The sequence below is a fragment of the Coregonus clupeaformis genome, chromosome 37 (genome assembly GCF_020615455.1).
Source record: "Coregonus clupeaformis isolate EN_2021a chromosome 37, ASM2061545v1, whole genome shotgun sequence".
Classification (NCBI taxonomy): domain Eukaryota; kingdom Metazoa; phylum Chordata; class Actinopteri; order Salmoniformes; family Salmonidae; genus Coregonus; species Coregonus clupeaformis.
The window spans coordinates 30,825,445-30,845,438 of NC_059228.1; the positions used below are offsets into that span (position 1 = coordinate 30,825,445).

A 19,994-nucleotide genomic window follows, 5' to 3' on the forward strand; every position below is an offset into this window, starting at 1 on the left:
TACATCAAAACACAATGTTGAAGTAAAGACCCCTGCCAACTGATATCTACATTTATATTTAGGTTTGCAGAAATGATTTGCCTTCTGTAAGTTTTAGAAATATTGCCTAGTGTATTGTCATTCTGTTACCAAAAACCCACATAAGTCCCAGTGCAGTCAAAAACATGATTTCCTGTGTTTTATATAAATTATATTTCCAGAGTATGAGGTTGGAATAATACTGTGAAGTAGTGAAAATGATGATAATGCCCTTTTAGTGTAAGGGCAGTTTGAAAAGACCGCCTGAAATGTCAGCGTGTTTTGGTGGGATAGAGTTTTTGCCTGCCTGGTGACATCACCAGGTGGTAAATTAGTTAATAGACCAGTAAGAAAGAGAGTTCCAAATCTCTCTGCCAATAACAGGTAGTTTTCCATTTTCCCCTCCCCACCCAGACAGTCCTAGCAAAATTTGTGCTTGAGAAAATGCTCTTTGCTAAGAGGCTATGTTTGTTTTCAATAAAATTGTAAAAAGAAACAATCACAGTAAGGTACTTAATTTTTACCCAGAAATTATTTGATATTGAGATAAAAACAGTTGCATTGGACCTTTAAGATATTTTCTAATTTCTCTGAGGAGAGAGGATAATAAAAGTTTGCAGAAGGATCGTTCCATTCATTTCAGCAATTCACCATCTCAGATTGTTCTGAAATCATTTATTTAGTTAAAAACAGATAAGATTAGCATTCATGCAACATTATTTTGTTAAATTATAATTTGATCTCTGAGAAATTAAGCTAATTGATTGCACCCAAATTGGCCATTTTCATTTATAGGATTCATATAATATTCAATAAATATAGTACCTAACATCCGATTTGGACCAATTATTTTTCTAACAAAGAGTAAGACATGAGAAATCCAAAGAAATGGTCAAAAGCAACCCACAGGCTCCTCAAACCCCACGCTAATCCCACCCCAACAACGAGTATACAGCATCAGTTTTCTATGTCTGACAAGTAGTATGGAGCTGCGGCTCTGTGTATTTTTTCTTCATTCTATGTAATGTAATCTCAGTGAATTTGGTGATGATTTGTTCAGAGAAATTAGTCATTAAGTGCCTTAGACCGCTGCACCACTTGCCATACATTTTTAAATAAGAAAGTGAGTATCAGCATCATTCTGTTACCGTGGATTTGCCCTACACCCAACACCCCCCTCCTCCCTCCCACTGTGATTTTTGGTTTACTGTAAGAGATCAAATAATTTCATAAAAAGATGGGGGGTGTTGATAGAATCATCACAGAATAAATTACTTACTACCATTTTGATTGGATAGAAAAGTTTGCCAGAAACCACCATCAGGAAGTCCACACCCAACACCAGCAGTGACGAGTCATCCTACTCCAGCCCGGCCCGACGGCCATAATTAGAGCATGTTGGGTTGACATCAGAGGTATTAGCCTCTATTTGAAGTTTAACCAGTCTTACATATAATATGTTCACATATCCTTTTTAGACAACAATGAATTGGGATTTCTCTTTTCTCATCTCTTCTGTGCTTATGATGTTGAAGCCGGTGTCTGGCACTAAAGATAGAGAGAGGCCTTATGCAGTTTTTCTGTTACAAAACAAGACCAGTGAAGGACTGTAGACTTGAGGAGCATCAGGGTTTTTTGACTGTTGCTCATTTGTTGACCAGTGGATCACTTCCTACCTTTGGCACCAGTGTATGCCAGGCAGGCATATGGTGCGTGAAAGCTGGGACAAGTTCCAGGTTCCAGCCCACTAGAGTACGTTGATGGGATCTGAGAGAGAGATAGGCTATTCTGAGCACTAAGTGTTGCATCAGAAAACATTTTACAGTAGAATTATGTATAATTATGTTCAGTAGATTAGAAGATGTCCTAGCTAGCTGGATCCCTTAGAGATGCCAGCAATTGTGACTAACTGGATGCATGAGCATTGGTGAATGGTGAATGACTGTCCACGACACGTGTGGAGGTTGACACCTGAGGAAACTGACAGCATCTGTGTTTACAGCCAGCTAGCCTCATTGTCCTGATGCACCCTTTGCACCTCGTCCCCTAGCCCTCCTGATCTTTGCTCCCTATATATATAACAGTGACGGATCCTATTCTTAGCCTGTAGTGACGTTATGGGTCAGGTCAGGTCCACTCCTAATTGGTGGGAAGAGAGGAATCTATAATGTACTCTATGTTGATGCGCAGCAATTTAATTTGTCTTAAGGCCTCTGTTTATGGCTTGAAATGAAACAAGTGGTGCATTATCTCAATTTTTAAACGTGTCTCACACAATAAAACGTTAGTCAGAAAGAGAGAAAGGGCGAAATACTGTAGGGGGAAGTAAGATAGTTTGAGGTAGCCTACTGTTTGGTGTTGAAAATGGTAGTAGTGAAGCTGTGTTGATTTCACTTCCACCGTTGGCGACACGCTGAGATGAATCCAATCTCAACCACACATAATCCTTAATTGTCCAAATTTGCATACTTCAATAATTGATTGTGTTCATCTTGTGTAAGGGAGATTTAGGGAGCAAAATTTTGGAATTGCCTAGTAGGGTTTTATGAAAATGTGATGATAGTTTATTGTGCTTGAGGACCTGCGCTGGCTTATTACACTGTTGGCAGAGAGCAGATTGGTGCTATACTGGGAATAAACAGCGTAGCACACTGATATTGTGTTTTCCCTCTGGATAGACTCATTGGGATTAGTTGGGCAGCAGCACTAAAGGTGTGCCTGTGAATACTCCTGAAGGGGAAGCAACAACAGTAGCCAAAAATCCCAACTAAGAGTAACAGAGCATGAGCAGAGTTCAAATGGCGCCGGAGAAGATGGCTGCCGTTTTACAGCCCTCAAACCAATTGTACTATTATGTGTTTTTTTCCCGCGCATTATTTGTAATTTATTCTGTACAAAATGTTTCTGCCACCATCTCTTATGACCAAAAAGAGCTTCTGGATATCAGGACAGCGATTACTCACCTCGTATTGGACTAAGATTTTTTTCTTCAACGAGTCGGACGCGAAGGTTATCCTACAGACACCCGACAAGGCCCAAATCCCCGCCATTCGCATGAGAAAGAGACAGAGATATCGTGGTCGTAGGTCGGGTTGCCTTTTAAGGATCCGACGGTGAGCGAGTAAACTGCCTCTTCCATCAATCCTATTAGCCAATGTTCAATCACTTGAAAACAAATTGGACGACCTACGATTACGATTATCCTACCAACGGGACATTAAAAACTGTAATATCTTAAGTTTCACCAAGTCGTGGCTGAACGACGACATGGACAACATACAGCTGACGGGATATACGCTACATCGGCAGGATAGAACGGCTGACTCCGGTAAGACAAGGGGTGGCGGTCTTTGTATATTTGTAAACAACAGCTGGTGCACAAAATCTAATACTAAGTCTCGAGGTTTTGCTCGCCTGAGGTAGAGTATCTCATGATAAGCTGTAGACCACACTATTTACCAAGATACTTTTCATCTATATTTTTCATAGCTGTCTATCTACCACCACAAACCGATGCTGGCATTAAGATTGCACTCAATGAGCTGTATAAGGCCATAAGTAAACAGGAAAATGCTGATCCAGAGGCAGCGCTCCTAGTGGCCGGAGACTTTATTGCAGGGAAACTTAAAGCCGTTCTACCTAATTTCTACCAGCATGTTAAATGTGCAACCAGAGGAAAATAAACTCTAGACCACCTTTACTCCACACACAGAGACGAATACAAAGCTCTCCCTCGCCCTCCATTTGGCAAATCTGACCATAACTCTATCCTCCTGATTCCTGCTTATAAGCAAAAACTAAAGCAGGAATCACCAGTGACTCGGTTAATAAAAAAGTGGTCAGATGATGCAGATGCTAAGCTACAGGACTGTTTCGCTAGCACAGACTGGAATATGTTCCGGTATTCTTCAGATAGCATTGAGGAGTACACCACGTCAGTCACTGGCTTCATATTTATCAATAAGTGCATCGATGACGTCGTCCCCACAGTGACCGTACGTACATACCCCAACCAGAAGCCATGGATTACAGGCAACATCCGCAGCTAAAGGGTAGAGCTGCCGCTTTCAAGGAGCGGGACTCTAACCCGGACGCTTATAAGAAATCCCGCTATGCCCTCAGACGAACCATCAAACAGGCAAAGAGCCAATACCGGACTAAGATTGAATCGTACTACACCGGCTCTGACGCTCGTCGGATGTGGCAGGGCTTGAAAACTATTACAGACTACAAAAGGAAGCACAGCCACGAGCTGCCCAGTGACACCAGCCTACCAGATGAGCTAAATCACTTATATGCTCGCTTCGAGGCAACAACACTGAAGCATGCATGAGCGCACCAGCTGTTCCGGATGAATATGTGATCATGCTCTCCGTAGCCGATGTGAGTAAGACTTTTAAGCAGGTCAACATTGACAAGGCCGCAGGGCCAGACGGATTACCAGGACGTGTACTCCGAGCATGTGCTGACCAACTGGCAAGTTTCTTCACTGACATTTTCAACATGTCCCTGACTGAGTCTGTAATACCAACATGTTTCAAGCAGACCACCATAGTCCCTGTGCCCAAGGACACTAAGATAACTTGCCTAAATGACTACCGACCCGTAGCACTCACGTCTGTAGCCATGAAGTGCTTTGAAAGGCTGGTCATGGCTCACATCAACACCATTATCCCAGAAACCCTAGACCCACTCCAATTTGCATACCGCCCCAACAGATCCACAGATGATGCAATCTCTATTGCACTCCATACTGCCCTTTCGCATCTGAACAAGAGGAACACCTATGTGAGAATGCTATTCATTGACTACAGCTCAGTGTTCAACACCATAGTGCCCTCAAAGCTCATCAATAAGCTAAGGATCCTGGGACTAAACACCTCCCTCTTCAACTGGATCCTGGACTTCCTGACGGGCCGCCACCAGGTGGTAAGGGTAGGTAACAACACATCTGCCACGCTGATCCTCAACACGGGGGGCTCAGGGGTGCGTGCTTAGTCCCCTCCTGTACTCCCTGTTCACCCATGACTGCATGGCCAGGCACGACCCCAACACCATCATTAAGTTTGCTGACGACACAACAGTGGTAGGCCTGATCACCGACAACGATGAGACAGCCTATAGGGAGGAGGTCAGAGACCTGGCCGTGTGGTGCCAGAATAACAACCTCTCCCTCAACGTGATCAAGACAAAGGAGATGATTGTGGACTACAGGAAAGAAAAGAGGACTGAGCACGCCCCCATTCTCATCGACGGGGCTGTAGTGGAACAAGTTGAGAGCTTCAAGTTCCTTGGTGTCCACATCACCAACGAACTATCATGGTCCAAGCACACCAAGACAGTCATGAAGAGGGCACGACAAAGCCTATTCCCCCTCAGGAGACTGAAAAGATTTGGCATGGGTCCTCAGATCCTCAAAAAGTTCTACAGCTGCACCATCGAGAGCATCCTGACTGGTTGCATCACCGCCTGGTATGGCAACTGCTCGGCCTCCGACCGCAAGGCACTACAGAGGGTAGTGCGTACGGCCCAGTACATCACTGGGGCCAAGCTTCCTGCCGTCCAGGACCTCTATACCAGGCGGTGTCAGAGGAAGGCCCTCAAAATTGTCAAAGACTCCAGCCACCCTAGTCATAGACTGTTCTCTCTGCTACCGCACGGCAAGCAGTACCAGAGCGCCAAGTCTAGGTCCAAAAGGCTTCTCAACAGCTTCTACCTCCAAGCCATAAGACTCCTGAACAGCTAATCATGGCTACCCGGACTATTTGCACTGCCCCCCCACCCCCACCCCATCCCCCTCTTTTACGCTGCTGCTACTCTGTTTATTATTTATGCATAGTCACTTTAACTCTACCCACATGTACATATTACCTCAATTTCCTCGACTAGCCGGTGCCCCCGCACATTGACTCTGCACCAGTACCCCCCTGTATATAGCCTCCCTACTGTTATTTTACTGCTGCTCTTTAGTTATTTGCTTTTATTCTTAAAAAAATAAATAATAATAAAATGCATTGTTGGTTAAGGGCTTGTAAGTAACCATTTCACTGTAATGTCTACACTTGTTGTATTCGGCGCATGTGGAAAAATAAATTTTGATTTGATTTGATAAAGACACTCTAGTCTTTTATTCCACAGTCTTTTTGTGCTAATATTTCCACTGCGTCTTTTGGTTATCTTTCCTCAAGGCTCGCTATCGCTTCCTTTGCATTGCTTGTGTTTTCTTCTATTTCATTTGGGGGAGCTCTCTGATTGACTGTTTTTATCAAGCTTTTAGTAGGCCAACCTCATTTCCATTTCCCTCCGCATTGCCATTATGGTGAGCATGGAAACCAGGCTATTTCTGATGAGAATAACACTGGTCATCTAGCTAGGCTAAATATTGAAGCAAACCGTCTATAAATTAATCAGTAGGCCTACTTTTTTATTCATTTTCAATTAATTTGAGACTATCTCTGTAGTGTTATTACACTGTTATCACAATATGTGCCTCAGTGGCTGATGTAGCCTAACTTTACCCTACCATTCCCTGGTCACAGGATCAGGATGTCCCCCTGTTTTACACTCCAGATTAGAGGATGAAACAGATTAAGAATTATATGATAATTATCATCACCGTCCACTGCTCTGAAAACGCTTGGCCTGTGACAGATAACTGACAGCCACTTTGTTTCCAGATCCCAGCTTTTAATGAGGCTGTAGGCTAATGAAAGGATGGTGCGGGGCCGGATAGGGCTTAGCTTTCTAATGAATCACACGTTCACATGACAAATCAGTCATGACATTGGCCTTTATAGCAGCTATGATACAATTTGGGATGTATGGTAATAATTTACGCATCACAGGAATTTTTGAACCTTTTTATGATCCGTATGACAGTGTTGGTGACTTAGGCCTAGATCAAGTGGAATTTTGTTTGAAACTCATTGATGTTTAGCCTGCAGAAAATGTCTGATCTCCCTCCTGCTAATGGGAGATCATATTATTGCTATTTGTAGTATTTGAGTGACAGTATTAGGAGTCCACTATGTGCCTCAACATCGAGTGTTAAAGTACTTATTGCTACTCAATCCATCCAATCAACAAGTAAGCAATGAAATATTGATATTTATTAGCCACTTGCAGACCAAGCCCTTGGCTGTTTATAGACTTAAGAATATGATTATTTAACTGCTATAAAGTCCAACTAATGGCAGAGACACATCATCAATAACTGTTCTGCTTGCCTATTGCCTCACCATAAATTTGAAGCTCTGATTCAATGAGGCATAGTGTGTGAGATGCATAAATATTAAAGTGAGGAGCAAATGGCAATTTTTCAATGGGGTTGGCAGCAAACAGCAATATCACACATTTGTTCAATTCTTATACAGTGGTTATGTCTTGCAGTCTGTGTCACTGACTATAGGAATTTGGGGAGACATTTTTCTCAGCTAGACCTCATCCTTAATTTAGCATTACTAAATGCTTACTGTGTATTTAAACTTGAGAAACACCAAAAGATGTATGAAACCGTGTCCCTTGTAGCTCAGTTGGTAGAGCATGGCACTTGCAACGCCAGGGTTGTGGGTTCAATTCCCACAGGGGACCAGTACGAAAAATGTATGCACTCACTACTGTAAATTGCTCTGGATTAGAATGTCTGCTAAATGACAAAAATGTAAAAATGTAAAATGCATGTTAGAACTGGGTCTTAGAAGTTTATGTTTTCCAAAGTTCCCTTTATACTGAAGCACAGCATGAATTCTTCATCTTATATAATGCCTTGTGTATCTCAGCGCTTGTAGAGGTAATGTAAACAGACTCATTGTATGGGGAGCCCTGTCAAGTTCAGTGTGTTTCCTCTTTCCTGGCAGCCCCGCTGAGTGTCTGTCTCTTTAATAGGTGTACAGAGGGGAGGTGGGAGGGGCTTCCTGAGGAAACAGGTATGTGCTGACAGGGATGATGTCATTATTTCAGTGTCACCTGGGAAGACCTACATTGTAGCAGCTCCACTATCACACCTCACAGCTGGTAGAGAGACCGGAGTGCAGATGCCTCCCAGGCGGCACGTTGATATAAGTAAGTACAGAAAAGCACTGTCTGTTATTGAAACTGCACTTTTGTCAAGGTAAGGGGTTGTCTTACACCCGGGAAGCCTGTTTCACAAGTAGCTTAGCTCCTGCGTAGCAGGTGTGACAGGATGGGAGCGTAGCATCACTGAGCAGCAGACATCACAGACTGTATGTTTCTCCGCCAGTAATCCCTTGTGGGGCATGAATAGTGTATCTTTTGGGGAAGCATATTTTAAGTATAGATGTGATGACTACAGCTGTCTCCTGAATAAGTAACTGAATGCTAATGTGAGAAGCCGCAACCTTATTAAAAAATATTATTTGCAGATTTAATTAAGCAATAAGGCCCGAGGGGGTGTGGTATATGGCCAATATACCACGACTAAGGGCTGTATCCATGCACACTGCGTTGCGTCGTGCATAAGAACAGCCCTTAGCCATGGTATATTGGCCATATACCACAAACCCCTGAGGTGCCTTATTGCTATTATAAACTGGTTACAAACATAAGTAGAACAGTAAAAATAAATGTGCTGTGATACCCGTGGTATATCTTCAGCCATTCAGCATTCAGGGCTTGAACCACCCAGTTTATAATATCCTTTATGCCATGGCATTGTTGAATACACCTTTCTGATTGGCTTGAAGGGCATTCTAGAGCGTGCATTATTTCCCTATAACGCACGGTATAGTTGCACAGTAGAATTCAATATCTATAGTTAATTTTTACGTTTTGTTTGAGCTGCTTTTGAAAGCAAAAGTCGAATTGAAAACAGTAATGGTATTGTTGAATTCGATTTTCATAATAGCAAGCTACGATGGTTTGGTTAGCTAAACTAGCAAGTTGTTTGTTTGTTTACCACGGAAACTACTGTAGCTATCTAGTAAATGCACACATTTCTAGTGTTAAATTATAGCCATGGTATGAAAGGGATAATCAACTCGGGGCTCTATGCGTTCTCTGGAAAATAATGCAACTCCGTGGAAGGTCAGTTCCACTCCAACACACCTTCCACGTCGTTCATTATTTTCCATAGAACGCATAGCCCCTTGTTGATTATCCCTTACTTATTGTTGAATTTATGCCCCTTAAAATAGTAACCTGAAGTAGACTAGTGCATGGGCCAGATGCAGTATTCACCATGCTCCCAGCTCAGTGCACTGGGCTTTATCCAAGATTGGACTATTTGTGTATTAGTAAATGTATGAAACCGTGGGAGCCAAGCAATTTCTTCCCCAATCTCAATGTTGAAAACTTTTGGTTGAGAGATGCCTGCTGAATCTATTGTCCCATTATTGTGGTGAATATGGTCATATATCCTTTCCTGACATTTGCATACAGAGAGGAAACTAAGACACTAGGCAACTTCCCCTTAAAAAAGTGCCTCAAGGGAAACCTTGAAAGATACTTTCTCAGTCTATGTGACTCAAATGACTGAGAAGATCTGTTAGGCAAAACAGTCCTAGGAAAACTCTTTGAATGATAAGGTACCTATTAGAAGGGCAAGGTTTTTACTTAATAGGTGTGTTGTCTATCAAATAGCCTCTAATTCTTGGGAGCAGGGTGGTATGACTGAGAACAGCCCCAGGGTGTGTGTGTGTTTATGTACCATCATATGACACTGTGAGTAAACAGTGTCTCAGCCAAGGTGGCTGACTAAGAGCTAGGTCGGATGATGTCATTCAGGAAGTGGAGTCAGTAGACACAGTGAAATAAGGTACTGTACTGTAGGTCTACTGTACCGTATGTCCTGTCACAATATGACACATATCTTATTACTCTGCTTTGTTTGCAACGCTTGAGAGAAGTTAAGTTGCTCCTTTGTTTTGCAAAAGCAGAACTAGGATGAGACATTTTACCGTCAAATTACAAAGTCCCCTAATTTGTGTTTCCACACACTGTTACTATTAATCATTTTAAATGTCCCTGTTATGCTCAAGTATTGGATTATTATGACACAAAAGGTTATGTATTTTTGTTATTAAATAGAGGCATATGAGCCTTTCAAGTATGATATATTAACTGGAACAGACTTCTAAAGCATAAAAATATCCAACAATCTTACTCCCTCTCTCTCTCCCACAAACATACACACGCACACAAACACATATTTGTCCCCGTGGAAAAGCAAAACAAAACCCTTATTAATTGGTCGGGATGTGGACCCCCCTTTGTTAGCTGGCCGAGTGAGGGCCTTTGGAGAAGAGGAAGCTCATGTTTGAGCAGAAAGCCGGTGCATTGTTACGGGGCTAATGCTTTGTTTTCAAATAACAGCTTTTGTCTTCTGAATGAATGGCCTATTGTGGGAAAGTGTTCTAATTCCCAAATTAAAGCTTGACACAACTTGCAGATTGAGTCCCTTTGTATTTTTTATTGAAGTAATCAATGGCTTTTCTTGGAATAGGGGCGTCTTCTCTGTAACAGTTCTTACAGGACACACAGTAGTGTTCACGCCGTACACTTTGTTTTCTGGGTTGTGTTTGTGATGTTCTCTGGGCTTTATTTAATTAGTGTGCAGATTACAGGCCGTGCTGCAGCCTTCAAAAGTGTTTATTTGATCCTAGTGATGGAAATAAAGAGTTGGAGCAGGCACCTGTTGCACTGCAAATTAGCTGGAAAGGGATCAAAAGTGGACCAATCCTCTCAAAGTACAAATCAAATCAAATCTAATTGTATTTGTCACATGCGCCGAATACAACAGGTGTAGACCTTACAGTGAAATGCTTACTTACAAGCCCTTAACCAACAATGCAATTTTAAGAAAGAATACCCCTCCCCCCAAAAAATACAAAAAAAACATTTAAAAAAATTATAAGTAGAAATAAAAGTAACAAATAATTAAAGAGCAGCGTGGCGGATGTGTTGTTACCTACCCTTACCACCTGGGGGCGGCCCGTCAGGAAGTCCAGGATCCAGTTGCAGAGGGAGGTGTTTAGTCCCAGGGTCCTTAGCTTAATGATGAGCTTTGAGGGAACTATGGTGTTGAACGCTGAGCTGTAATCAATGAATAGCATTCTCACATAGGTGTTCCTTCTGTCCAGGTGTGAAAGGGCAGTGTGGAGCGCAATAGAGATTGCATAATCTGTGGATCTGTTGGGGCGGTATGCAAATTGGAGTGGGTCTAGGGTTTCTGGGATAATGGTGTTGATGTGAGCGATGACCAGCCTTTCAAAGCACTTCATGGCTACATATATGAGTGCTACGGGTTGGTAGTCATTTAGGCAGGTTACCTTAGTGTTCTTGGGCACAGGGACTATGGTGGTCTGCTTGAAACATGTTGGTATTACAGACTCAGACAGGGAGAGGTTGAAAATGTCAGTGAAGACACTTGCCAGTTGGTCAGTGCATGCTCGAAGTACAAGTCCTGGTAATCCATCTGGCCCTGCGGCCTTGTGAATGTTGACCTGTTTAAAGGTCTTACCCACATCGGCTACAGAGAGCGTGATCACACAGTCGTCTAGAACAGCTGATGCATGTTTCAGTGTTACTTGCCTCGAAGCGAGCATAGAAGTAATTTAGCTTGTCTGGTAGGCTTGTGTCACTGGGCAACTCGCGGCTGTGCTTCCCTTTGTAGTCTGTAATAGTTTGCAAGCCCTGCCACATACGACGAGCGTCGGAGCCGGTGTAGTACGATTCGATCTTAGTCCTGTATTGACGCTTTGCCTGTTTGATGGTTCGTCGGAGGGCATAGCGGGATTTCTTATAAGCTTCCGGGTTAGAGCCTTGCTACTTGAAAGCGGCAGCTCTATCCTTTAGCTCAGTGCAGATGTTGCCTGTAATCCATGGCTTCTGGTTGGGGTATGTACGTACAGTCACTATGGGGACGACGTGATTTGATGCACTTATTGATGAAGCCAGTGACTGATGTGGTGTACTCCTCAATGATATCTGAAGAATCCCGGAACATATTCCAGTCTGTGCTAGCAAAACAGTCCTGTAGCTTAGCATCTGCTTCATCTGACCACTTTTTTATTGACCGAGTCACTGGTGCGTCCAAGCTCCCAACAAAGGAGGAAAGCTTAGAACAGAGCCGAATAGGCCTTTTCTTTATGATCACATTGAGTCACACAAGTGTTGCATTTCAATCATATTGTTGTGTTTTTCTCAGAGAACTGTATAAAAAATGTGACACACAAAGTAACCTAACGTGACTTATCATGGATCAGATTATGTTGTGACCATGCTCCTAGTGCTAACACTGATTTCCTTAGATTAACTCCATGTATGAAATATTTTATCCTCCTTTCACACCACAGCTACAGCTTTCTATAATATGTGGTGCTATGGATTTTTGCAGGGAGTGTGTAGGCAGTCAAACACAGTATTTGTTGACTTAACAAGATTACTGCCTTTAACAATGTGTTTACCTAAGCTTCTCCTTATGTGAAGTTCCACAAATGTCCCTTGCGATAAGCACTACCTCTTGTGTTTTTATTGTGGTGTGGTGGAACTTTTCTCCCTGTATTAAAAAGTTTAATTTCCCCCCCAATCCCTTCCTGCCCTATCATTTTACAAGTAAAGCCTAACACACTGAGGGTTCACACAACTATTCATCCGCCAATATAAAGTTTAATGTTGGCCGGTCTCTCTCCTCCCTTCCTTCATCTGTGGAATTTACTGAAAATCATCCACCTATTTAGTCATATACAGTTTCATGTGAAAACTGTTTCCAGTCATGTTGTGTGTATAAACTCACGCTGTTATCACAGACTCCTCTCAGAGTTCAACGTCGCTTTATGGTCTCTCTCTGGATTATACATTTACCACCTTTGAAAACAACCACTGTTGGATTAAAGCTATTACAGCTTGGCTGTGTGCCACTAACACCATAACACAGTCACAAAGCTCAATCAGAGTTAAAGGACCAGTGTAGTCAAAAACTTTATTTTCCTGTGTTTTATATATATATTTCCAAACTATGAGGTTGGAATAATACTTTGAAATTGTGAAATGTATGATAATACACTTTTAGTGTAAGAGCGGCACGGCAGTTGGAACCAAAAATCTCAAATTTGGACTCATCAGACCAAAGGACAGATTTCCACCGGTCTAATATCCATTGCTTGTATTTCTTGGCCCAAGCATATCTCTTCTTATTATTGGTGTCCTTTAGTAGTGGTTTCTTTGCAGCAATTCGACCATGAAGGCCTGATTCACGCAGTCTCCTCTGAACAGTTTCCTGTGGCGGTCATCATGAGAGTCAGTTTCATCATAGCGCTTGAAGGTTTTTGCAACTGCACTTAAAGAAACATTCAAAGTTCTTGACATTTTCCGTTTTGACTGACCTTCGTGTCTTAAAGTAATGATTGACTGCCGTTTCTCTTTGCTTATTTGAGCTGTTCTTGCCATAATATGGACTTGGTCTTTTACCAAATAGGGGTATCTTCTGTATACCACCCCTACCTTGTCACAAAACAACTGATTAGCTAAAATGCATTAAGAAGGAAAGAAATTCCACAAATTAACTTTTAAGAAGGCACACCTGTTAATTGAAATGCATTCCAAGTGACTACCCCATGAAGCTGGTTGAGAGAATGCCAAAAGTGTGCAAAGCTGTCATCAAGGCAAAGGGTGGCTACTTTGAAGTAAAAGTAAAGATAACTTAATAGAAAATGACTCAAGTAAAAATGAAAGTCACCCAGTAAAATCCTACTTGAGTAAAAATCTAAAAGTATTTGGTTTTAAATATTCTTAAGTATCAGAAGTACATTTAATTGCTAAAATATACTTAAGTATCAAAAGTAAAAGTAATTTTATGAATCATTTCAAATTCCTTATATTAAGCAAACCAGATGCCACCATTTTCACTCAGACATCATTAACAAACAAAGCATGTGTTTAGTGAGTCCGCCAGATCAGAGGCAGTAGGGATGACCAGGGATGTTCTCTTGACAAGTGTGTGAATCAAACCATTTTCCTGTCCTGCTAAGCATTCAAAATATAACGAGTACTTTTGAGTGTCAGGGAAAATGTATGGAGTAAAAAGTACATAATGTTCTTTACGATTGTAGTGAAGTAAAAGTAAAAGTTGTAAAAAATATAAATAGTAAAGTAAAGTACAGATGCCCCACAAAACTACTTGAGTAGTACTTTCAAGTATTTTTACCTAAGTACTTTAAACCACTGTGTGAAAGTCTCACCTTTCCAGACGAGTCATATTAGTGTGTAGCACAAACTGTTCGGACGCTACAGACAGAAGTTGGCAGATCGGTGGTACCGACTTCAGACTAGTCCCAATACGCTTGTGGGGGTCGTAGAGCAAAACGGAGAACGCTATCGTGTTCGTGGGCGTCTCGTCTTTTCATAGAGGGGTCATAATAGTTTTTGTATGCCAAACGATTTTGTGAGAAGACAGATTTTCAGGATGTCTGAAAAAAACACACTCTCTAGCACTGTCACCTTTCACCGCAGATGCGGAAGTGCGACATCGGCGGATGTGGTGGATTGAGACGCATCTAATGCAAGAAAACTGATATCTCTATCTTAAATTGACAGATTTTTTATGGTCTTATTTATTGTGCTCCCCACTCAGACCAATCCCAGGCTGTCCGAGCAAAATTCTTACTTGAGAAATTGCTCTTTGCGAAGAAGCTATTTTTGTTTATTTTGGATCATATTAATTAAAAACAATCAGAAATTATTTGATAAACCGGCTGCATTGGACCTTTAATGAAGGACCCTGAACAATTTAATTTCTAATGAACACCACATCATACTATTTGTATTGAGGAGTACTTGTACAGATGTAGGATCTTAATTTCATCACCCAGTTGCAGGAGAACTTTCCTGCAATGAAATTTAAAATTGTAGTGTATTTGAGGTTTAAAAAGGCTTCTGAATTTTTAATTTCCACTTTGAAATTTCAGACTTGATTTTCCCTTACTAAAAATGTATCAACCCCTACAAAAATATCAATTCATTATAATCCACATAATAATTCACATTTCCTGTTGTGTTGCTGCAGGATTATTTTCCTGCTGTAGCAAACTGGCTCAAATTAAGGAGTTCCCGGACTGGCAGAGCTCCAGATTAAAGGGTAACATAGCCCTGTTAGTCATATGGGTGGATGAGGACTATGTGGCTCATAGCTGCGTAGCCCTCAGACTGGGTGTAAACATTCCTTGAGAATGAAAATGGCTGTTTGTTAGAAGTGTGGCGTGGTAGCTGTTGCTCACTCAATATAGCGTAAATTGTTTGGGTAATTCCCATTGTCAGAGTAGCACAAGAGCGGAAATATTATCCACTGGTACAGACGTCAGTGTGTCTAGTTTTGATTTAGTTTTCAACTAACGTAAATTCTATGTGAAATCAACAAAACATTTCACCATGTCAATGGATTTAGGTTAAAAGTTGGATGAAAAAAAGACTAAATGCCCTTAAATTGATGAGTTTTTGCAAATCCAATCAGTTTTCCACGTTGATTCTACGTCATCACATAGATTTTTGGGGTTGAAATGATGTGGAAACAATGTTGATTCAACCAGTTTTTGCCCAGTGGGTAATTTTTCTCTTACCTTTGATAGTTATTATTATAAAAAAAATTGTATCCCCTTTTTCTCCCAATTTCAATCTCGTCTCATCGCTGCAACTCCCCAACGGGCTCGGTAGAGGCGAAGGTCGAGTCATGCGTCCTCCGAAACATGACCTGCCAAACCGCGCTCCTTAACACCCACCCACTTAACCCGAAAGCCAGCTGCACCAATGTGTCGGAGGAAACACCATTCAACTGATGACCGAAGTCAGCCTGCAGGCGTCCGGCCCGCCACAAGGAGTCGCTAGAGCGCGATGAGCCAAGTAAAGCCCCCCCGGCCAAACCCTCACCTAACCCGGACAACGCTGGGCCAATTGTGCGCCGCCCTTTGGGACTCCCGGTCACGGCCGGTTGTGACACAGCCTGGGATCGTACCCGGGTCTGTAGTGACACCTCAAGCACTGCGATGCAGTGCATTAGACCGCTGCGCCACTCGGCAGGCCCTTTAGACAAGTTTTTTCATTCTAGTTGGCTACAACCCCAGGGTATGTATAACACCCTCAATCCTGATTGCTGAAACACCCGTTCAAATATAGGGGCCAGTTAGTTGCCATCTATTGATTTTGACATGTGTTGGCTCTAATCATTACAGAAGTCAATAGCGTACCCTCCATACCCTCTACTGAATGTACAATAGGTCTGTGGCTGGTTAATGTCACCATCCAGACAAATTCAAAATGGGTATGGTGAAGCATAATATTTGAGTGTTCACCCAGGTCCTAAATATTTATTTTAGTTACTCTATTGCAGGATTACTAATATTATTTCATGTCAAATTATTCTATAGCCTATTTCAAAATCGATGAGGCTACATATCATTACACCTTCCTCCCACTATCAACATCGTATAGTAATTCTTAGGCTACTCAGTTTAACCATAGTCACAGCAGAACACTGCTAAACTGAGTAATATTTTTTTCTGTAGCAGAATGTCTCGCGCGGAGGTCTGCGCGGTCGAGTTCCATCAAACATGCAAAAAGTGTCGGCTCTGTGTCTCAAACGCCCCCTCCACTGTGATTTTTTTGGGGGGCTGCCTGTCGTTGTTTCGGTAGGCAGGTAATGGCGACACCCCACCCCCCGCCCAGCTTCCAACCCAGCACAGACTCACAGAGCACATTAGGAAGAGTTCAATGACTGCTGAAATTGGCATGCGGAATTTCTGGGGGTTTGAGAATCCTGCAGCTGAAGCGAAGGTTACTACCGTTGGCTATCCAGAAACATTTTCCCGAATGAAAAGGTAAGTTGTTCGTGCTACTATTTTAGAGGAATGTGTTTTGACTTGTTGTTTTGAAAATACATGTAAATACATTGGGTTAAGATGTTGTTATTACACAGGACCGTTACTTTCATACAACTTTACAGTCTTTATTTGAAGTTTTTTGGAAGAATTATCAGCGGTTTGTTGGTGTAGTTCCAACTAGAGGCAGCAGAAACGCTGAATATAAGTTTTCGCCCTTGCGCAGTGTCTGTGAATAACGGTATATAGAGCTGTGGAAGTGAGGCACGGGATGATGCATTGCTCGGAATTTGTTCATTGTTCTCTGGGAGTTGAGTTGACTAACGAGATGCTTTAAACTTCACTCGCGATAACTGTTTAGCAGAAATGTTATATGTATCCGTTCATGTATCCATCCCATGTTCACATTTGAATGTTGCACACCGCGAAATGTTACAATGTATCGGTGCGATTAACGTAACAGCATAAAAACATAACGTTGAAAGTAGGTTATTCGAATGATGAATGGGGACTTCCGGTAAACTACCCTACGTTTGATTGGGCTATTATACAGTTATAACCCTGGTAATATGGTGAAATAGAGCGTTGATCCCCCCAAAAAACGTTTACCTTCGAAATAACAGAATAGCAGACATGACTGAATTGAGTTCGCCATACTCTCATATGTTTTGACGCACCTGCTCTTCAGGCTACTTGATTTATCTTTGGTGGTCGGAATGAGGACAACATATTTTGTTTGTTTTCATTCTTTTTATTGGATATTATACTGACTCCCCTGGCTAACAGCTGTCTTTGATGCATTGTATAGTGTATTCACATGTAACGTTTGACATAAATGTGTGTGAATGAGAAATTGAGAAATGGAAACTAATATTCTATTGTTCAATTAGAATGAGTGTATTAGATTGATAAGGGTTACATGGACCGAAGTTGAATCAAAATAACCTTATCAATTTTCCACTTTATTATGTGATAATTATCATGTAAATTACAGTGTGATCATGAATCATGAGGATTCTTATTTTGTTAGGCTATTGCTATACATGTTGACCAGTCATCTCTTCACAAATACTTTTTATAGAGACAGATTCACTATCATTGGGCTTCCACCTTAACATCAGTCAAATTAACTGATTTCACCATTACAAGACCGGTCTGCTTCACACTGGGTTCACCTCCAGAACTAATGGACCGTGTTAACAGGCTTTGGTACCCATGACAGGCCAGGACTCGCTGCACTCTGGCCCACCCCTCTGTTGTGGTGGGGTGATGGTCTGTGTGTCAGAGTAGGAAAGTGATGTAATTACATACTAATGGTGTGTACAACGTTCACTTTGATGAACCCGTAGGCTAACTTCTTTCATAAGCTTTAAACTCATTCAACTCAACTCAATCAAATGTATAATCTGTCAGTGCAACTGTTGCATCAGGTGTCTGGATTATTGTCTGAGGATGATGGAAGGAATTTGGTTGACCCATGATGACATCACCAGGTCATGTCCTCTGAAAGGCTGGGTGGATTTTTGTTGTTGTTGCCATATTGCTCATATCCACTAATTTCAGATCAGAAGTGCCAATGGGGTAGGGGCTAGGGGTTGGTTTGGATTAAGAATTTGGTGTCTCTGGGGCAAGGCGTGTCTGTGGGTTTTGGCCGTTTTGTGTCGAAAGCAGTCAAGGTCCATTAGCACATACTGCCAATTTGTGATTAGAGTTCAGAGTGCCATCATCACAGCATCTCTCTGTCTCTGTCTCTGTCTCTGTCTCTGTCTCTGTCGCTCTCTCTCTCTCTCTCTCTCTCTCTCTCTCTCTCTCTCTCTCTCTCTCTCTGTCTCTGTCTCTGTCTCTGTCTCTGTCTCTGTCTCTCTCTCTCTCTCTCTGTCTCTCTCTCTCTCTCTCTCTCTCTCTCTCTCTCTCTCTCTCTCTCTCTCTCTCTCTCTCTCTCTCTCTGTCTCTCTGTCTCTCTCTTTCTCCCTCTCTCTGTCTCTGTCTCTCTCTCTCTCTCTCTCTCTCTCTCTCTCTCTCTGTCTCTCTCTCTGTGTCTCTCTCTCTCTCTCTCTCTCTCTCTCTCTCTCTCTCTCTCTCTCTGTCTCTCTCTCTCTCTCTCTCTCTCTCTCTCTCTCTCTCTCTCTCTCTCTCTCTCTCTCTCTCTCTCTCTCTCTCTCTCTCTCTCTCTCTCTCTCTCTCTCTCTCTCTCTTTATCTCTCATTCCCCACCCTTCTATTCCTCACCCAGTTTTCACCCCCATTTTATATAATGCTGGTCATTGAAGGACACAATATAGGCCTACCATTTGTGACTGACATGGTTCATATGGGATTTCCCAAAGATTATAGTTATTGGAGGAGTTCTATAAGAACCTTTTATTGTATTGTGTAATAGCAATCATATCTGTCATGGTAACACAGGGAAGATTACTTCCACACAAAGTGTTTTCCTTATCGGATCCCCTAACAATGACAGTTTTCTCTGCTGTAGGTCTGATGTTGTTTATGTTTAGATAGGCAATAGAGCAGTATTTAATCCAAGCTAAAAGGCAGGGAATAGCTGTAAACACAGAAGATGCCAATTTTTGACTTAGTTTATGTTATCCTCCACTGCATTTTTATATGCCCTATGCAGGTCCAGAAATGGTTTAGGGTTAGAAATGCAAATGTAAAAGAATTACGACTGTGAATCTATCACTTAGGCCTATGTGCAAATAAACAATTATTTTTGAAAAAATACAAAAACAATGTATTTACACATTCATCATCATTAAGCTCCTTTTGAAGTGTAGCTCCCAATGGAACAAGTGCTGTAGGGCTGCCTTGAAAGTGTGTTTTAGTAACGTGACTGCCTCAGCTCCTGTGTTTGGGCTGTAGTGTTTCTGTTGACCATACCATACTTTAGTTTTATTGAGTTGATCCCAAGTTGTGTTATCCCATCCAAATCAAAAAAAGTGTATTGGTCGCGTACACAGATTTGCAGATGTTAACAAAGGTGAAGCGAAATACTTGTGTTTCTAGCTCCAACAGTGCAGCAATACCTAGCAATACAAAACATTTAAGAAATATCAGAAAGAGCAATGTCAGAGTCCGGAATATATACACTACATGACTAAAAATCTGTGGACACCCCTTCAAATTAGTGGATTCGGCTATTTCAGCCACACCC

At 41.9% G+C, this 19,994-nt stretch overlaps 1 protein-coding gene across 6 annotated transcripts in view; it reads left to right on the forward strand.

Moving 5' to 3' along the window:
• Nucleotides 1-19,994, forward strand: part of LOC121553315 (inactive ubiquitin carboxyl-terminal hydrolase 54) — a 115,718-nt gene that overhangs the window by 12,540 nt on the left and 83,184 nt on the right. Inside the window, exon 2 of one of the 6 annotated variants that reach the window (XM_041866339.2) lies at nucleotides 7,978-8,079. The exons of the other annotated variants lie outside the window; for them this stretch is intronic. The gene's annotated coding sequence lies outside the window, so the exon portion shown is untranslated. The remainder of the gene's footprint in view (nucleotides 1-7,977; nucleotides 8,080-19,994) is intronic. 6 annotated transcript variants of the gene reach the window in all.